Raw genomic sequence first — 5,812 nt, 5'->3', positions numbered from 1 at the left:
TGCACTAAGGGAAGAAACTGCTAGAATGGAGTTTCGCTCTCATCAGAGCTCATCAGCAAGGCTATGATCTGAACTCCGAACCGCTGTCATGTGACGCGGAAGTATCACCACAGCAATATATATATATATATATATATATATATATATCCATCTATCAAGGAGTGTTGTACATTGTGTTGCAACCAACTTTTTACCACTCTACTTGGGCTGAGAGTATATTCACATGTGTTCTAATGGATTTGCATTAGCACTCCTGTGATGTTTTTTACGCACCTTCGTTTTGCTGTCTAACCTAACTGTTCCAACTCCACTCGCCCATCGTCCTAAGTACTGCAGCAAAACAACATGCACACCACGAGTGTACAACCGAACTCTCTTCGTATTTGTTACATCCTCATTACCAGCCACCTTCGATGTCTTCCGTACCCATCTTATCACAATAATCTGACGTCACTCGAATATCCCTTGGCTGGGTCACGGGTAAATGTGTAGCTCCACAGCATAACATAGGATGTGTGCCCATAGGATTATGTAGCAGTGTACACGTGCCGCGGTATCCAGGTTTCTGAGAACCACGTCGTAATTTTGCTTATCACTTTAGGGGATTGTCTAACTTCACCTGCTTATAGATGGCGCTGCTGAATGGGACTGTCAAATATCCTGTACGCAAATCTCCCGTTGATATTATTATATTAATTTTGTGCAGCTGAACGTATATACTTGGTTTTGGGTTTAGACACCATGAACAGCGATTTCAGCATGTTTATTGGGAGTGACACATGAAATGACTTGAAGTGAACTGAACGGATCATCTCTGTTTTCGCCTCCCTGCTCACACTACTTTCCTTCCTCTTCTGCAGTACTAGCTTGCAAGCATGTTCCGTACTCCTTTTTTACACTGTTATCGGGTAACATACTTCTTACTACAGTCTCGCGCGACGGTTCTACTTTCGAACCACCAGTCTGGTAGTAAGATAAGGAAATTGCGCTGAATGTTTATCTGAGTTGGGCGGTTAATTATGGTGTGTCGGTGTAAGTAAACGTTGGTGACAGCTAGTAGGACTATAACGCTGTAGTCCATACACGCACAATGTAGTAGGTGAAAGAATTCCCACTTAAGATTTTGACAAGATACTCGGAAGTGAAAAGATTTCACCAGATGAACTCAATATTCCGGCATGGACATAGGTTTATTTCTCAAAGTGGGTCTCCCTGTAAAAGGAGCTGGGTTTGAAATTTCGTCTGAGGCATTTTTTTTGCCATTAATACTACAGATCGTGTTCTCACCTAGTGAACCACCTGTGGGATGAGTGTGGAGTCTCACAAGCATTTGCTACGCAAACACTCAAACCAGTAGCATAACACAGTGATGAATTGGGGAAAGTGCCTAATCGTGTCAGGTGGATGGAGTATACATTATATATATATATATATATATATATATATATATATTGTGGGTCGTCCCTTACAGGAACTAAATAGTTAAACTTTTCACTGGTAACTCAATTCAAAACAGTATGCAATCATCACGTCCATTAGATACTAAATGAACCATGCCACCAAACTGAGAAGTCTGTCAATCTTCATTTTGGGGGTCGAAATGACTGTGTTCATGAAAGGGCTTTCAAGTCAGGGTAATGTATTCATATAGGAGTTTGACAACATGAAACTCAGAGTTCCAGTTTTGCCATTTCAACTGGGATTTCCTAAACCCAATAAAGCAGGACTTCCGATACGTCGGATCGTTGCCATGGACAATTGAGTTAGGATTCTGCACCTTAATAGTCGGCCGAACCTTGTAAGTCTACCATTAAACAAATAGCCTTCCACAACCTGTATGATTCATTCAGTTCATGGACGTCACAGGAAAAAGTGACATCAATCATAAAAACACATTTTACTGGTGCAACCGTCTGCTCACAAGTGAACCTCGGCGAAGCACTATTGCTCACCTGTATGTATGGTCCTATTTTCTGACGTCAGAAGGATAATTAGTCACGGAATGATTGCTGGACCCACTAGTCACTGATATCCATATAACTAAGCTCAAGAACCAAGATGAATGATATACCTGTCAAGTAGCACAGATATAATGACGACATATTTTGGCGAAGGATGTGATCCAGATAAGTCCTAAATCGACGCAAAAGCTCTAGTACGAGTGTCGATTTTAACTCAGAACGGATATTGAATGATCAAACCTTTTTGTGAATAGATAAGTGGCTGAATGTACCGGTGACTTTATTCAGAAAAGCGTGTATCACAAAGCTACACGATATTCCTTAGATTTCTTTATCTACAACGAGAAAAAACCTTATTCAGTGTTTGGCTTCAAAATCACGATACTTTCCAGAACGCCATAAAAAAACAACTAACCTGATAGGTTCGTCTCACTCAATCTGCTAAACAGAACCGATAGCCTACATATTAGTCAGAAGTATTTTCACTACTAAAACCCATCGTTCAGCGCCAATAAACTTCGGTTCCTCTTCAAATTGGCCTGATCTACTGAAAAATTATGGCAAACCAAGAGGGTCAACTTCTTCGGTGGTTGTGAGTTAAAGTTCATGTGCAGTCGTCTAAACAGACTAGAGAAGGCTGCACAAAGTGGCCTGCTTCAGAAGGTATAGGTAGAATCCAGGGTTCTACTTGAACCCATCTGTTCGACAAGGACAGCATTGTTAATCGGGTCACCGTATTTAGGACAGAGAACCAAATACCACAAACCCGATTCAAAGCGGTCGTATTACGTAATCTCACGATTACGGAAGCTATCGCAATCCTACTCCTCACATTCAGACTTTGAACAGAAGAGAAATTCGCCCCATTCCTCTAGCTGAAATTACTTAGTGTTCGTCTCTCGTCGGACAATTGCACGCATCAGGTCAAATTTCTCGCCTAACCCAGACACGTATCGGTGATAAATGACCTTTGCTCGAGATAAAAATCAGATTTATCCACCCATATGCCTGCACTACTGTGTTTGCTTCACCCACTTACGATTTAACACACTATACTTGGTGGATAATTTGGTGCGATCCCTTCAAATCGTCGTTCTTAGTTCATGAAACAGAAACAGTTGTTGCTTTCAACTACAAAGTGCTCAAAACCACCGGTTCTCAAGAAGGTAAGATGTCAGTCCTGAGAATCAAGGAATTCGGAGAAAGTACAGTGTTACTTGCCTGTCCCCAAGAAGTCAAATTTACTGAAAAACTTCATCAAATAAACTGATTTAAAAAAGCATCAGAAGTCTGTTTGAAGGAACCCAACTAGTGTCTCAAGTTTCTACACACATACATTTGGGGTATGAGAAAGGAAGAAGTTTTGAAAGAAAATTCAAGGTTACTATGACACTAATGTCAGAACTTTCGGTCGAATTCATCCTGTTTTCTCCCACAGTAGACCGTAGCTATCTGTACTTTGTCTTGAAATCCTTGAATTCACCCAAAACATGTGACAATGAAGTCCATTAGTTGTTGAAAGACGTCGAAAGGAGTGGAGCTTGTTTAAAACTGTCCCTAACCGGAAACCACGACAGACGCTGAGGGTAAAAGCTAACAAGCTAATCCATGACAAATTTAAGGTAGTTTCAAAAATGAGATATAATAAATGCGGTAAATACGGTTACCACGCTATGTCTTGTTCCCAAAATGGACTCAACAACATGGACAGATCGCGCCCTCCTGTGCAGATGTGATAGTTCTGGTGCGTTCAGCGTGCACCATTCTAGTATGACACTCACCTCGCATATCAAATGTCTGGGGTTCAGATTCCGGTCTGACCTTCTGATGCGCTTCTGACGCATCCAAATAAGAGCACAACTCAAGTCTAGTGCTCCTCTTCTTTGGTGTGGATTAACTAGAGTGAGGAGAACGAGTGGTGTAAATTCAACTTTCGTATTTGTTCGTGCATGTACCACATGACCTTTGAGGGAGCGCGACAGTTGGGACGTACGGAAGTACGAGTGTCTGTTAGAATACGCCTATTATGAGTCACAAGCTGAACATCATTTGCGGTCTACATTCTCACCATAATAGCTGAAACTGCCACCAAGTTAATACCCGTTGATCCGACCGCCACAGGTTTAGTATTGGTTAAACGTGGTACCAGTATCATCGGCCGAAGATGTGTACCTGCATCTCTGAGGCACTGAGGTTGACCCAGACGATATCGTTTGACCACGTCCTTAAGGGATGTTCTCATTGATATTTGTGGTTAATGCCGTCTAGTTGGTTTTACTCTTCTGAGCCAGACTATGGAGTACTTTGGCAAAAAATACGTCCTTTTGGAATCCCAATTTGTTTTGAATCCGCCTGGAAAATAGCTCTAACATGCTTGTGTCGATGACTCAGCATAGCACTGATAATACAATCCCAATTGCACGTGCGAGTTATGGCGGGGGCAATAGCCTTATCAAGACCACGGAGATTCCAATATTGTTACATGAGCCCCGGGTTCTTTTCAGTTAAACAGGACTTATGGCTTCCCGAAAAGACTACCGTCGAATCACGTTTCTTTGGATTGGCCTTGGGTGGCGGGACCTGACCAAATGTATAATCCATGTGAAGAATGTGGTTATTCACAAGTGGGATTGTCCCATCCACAACTTAAGGATAGACTGGTGGGTGAACAGTAGATGTGGTACGGGTTATTCAATGACAAGAGTATACAGAAGGCTAGAGGCTTCAAATGAGATCGATGGACCACATGATCTCATCTTGCTCGGCTTTAATCCATTATACTCAATGACTGATGCTTTCCATTGCCAGTTGAATGCGAAAACTGATGAGCTCATAAGGCCAAACAAATTGTTTTCAAGTCTGTGGTGAACAGGCGTGAACAGTCTCGTGTGAACAGAGCTGGTCATGCGCCTCACTGTTGGCTAGTTACACTGAGTCTTCTAGGCCCTTCTGTGCCTTCAACTGCAACGCGCTCAGCGAAACAAAGTTTTTGAAATGATACTATTTACAAGGTTGTTAGGAACTCCTGAAAAACCCGCTATCAGCGGACCGTACTGAACACTTATTATAATGGCCTAGTCCCCGAATTTCCATAAACATTAGCTCCTACCTGAATAACGAATTAGATGTATTCGGAGTCAAGTACTTATTCGTATAGTACGATGGCATTAACGTGAGACCAGCCAGAATCCCGTACTTGGGCTAATAGCGACGATAATTAGGGTAATATGAACCAGAGCATCATTTAAGGCCCATCACAATCTTAACTTACGGTTGTGCATTTTTGCAAAAACCGAGTAACTTTTCAAAATGATGTCAATGTGCCAACGCATGGTAGTATGCTGAGAAGCGCTCCGATAGGATTCAGTAAATTTCCTTCCAAGATCCTTGAAGAACGCTCCAGAATGCATATGCTTCAAAACGCAGAGTAACACGAGTTAGGGCAGAGGCTAGTTGTGCAAAATGTCAAAATGACGATATGGAGTTTTTGAAGCGAGTTTTCTGCCTTTTCACTCAAAATTGAGGGAAACGGAAGTTTTATTATACTTGCATTGATACGCTGCATTACAGGAACAACTCTTGGGTGGAGAACAGCATAATCAAGTTCCAAGTTGCTGTTACGACAGAATGAAAGCACTGTGTAGGACGGACGATGGCGTCATCACTGCACATTTGCCGCATCACGTGAACCACACAGCTGATGATAAATGCATTACGATTTTAGCAGGGTTTTGAAGCGATATACCAAACCAGTACTGATGCTCACGATAGGGGCTTCCTTTCGCACCTTAAGCATTTTAGGAGGATTTCTTTGAGCTTGTGTTTTTTTGCATTCAAATGATTATTATCCT

The 5,812-nt window shown here is 42.0% G+C and overlaps 1 protein-coding gene across 1 annotated transcript in view; it reads right to left on the bottom strand.

The window, feature by feature from the left end:
- Window positions 1-5,812, bottom strand: part of T265_06736 (hypothetical protein) — a gene marked incomplete at both ends in the record, with an annotated part of 25,952 nt that overhangs the window by 6,238 nt on the left and 13,902 nt on the right. The gene's annotated exons all lie outside the window — the stretch shown is intronic.

The sequence above is a fragment of the Opisthorchis viverrini genome (genome assembly GCF_000715545.1).
Source record: "Opisthorchis viverrini unplaced genomic scaffold opera_v5_144, whole genome shotgun sequence".
Classification (NCBI taxonomy): domain Eukaryota; kingdom Metazoa; phylum Platyhelminthes; class Trematoda; order Opisthorchiida; family Opisthorchiidae; genus Opisthorchis; species Opisthorchis viverrini.
Note: the sequence above shows the minus strand (reverse complement) of the source record. Positions and strands in the feature narration are given on the sequence as shown.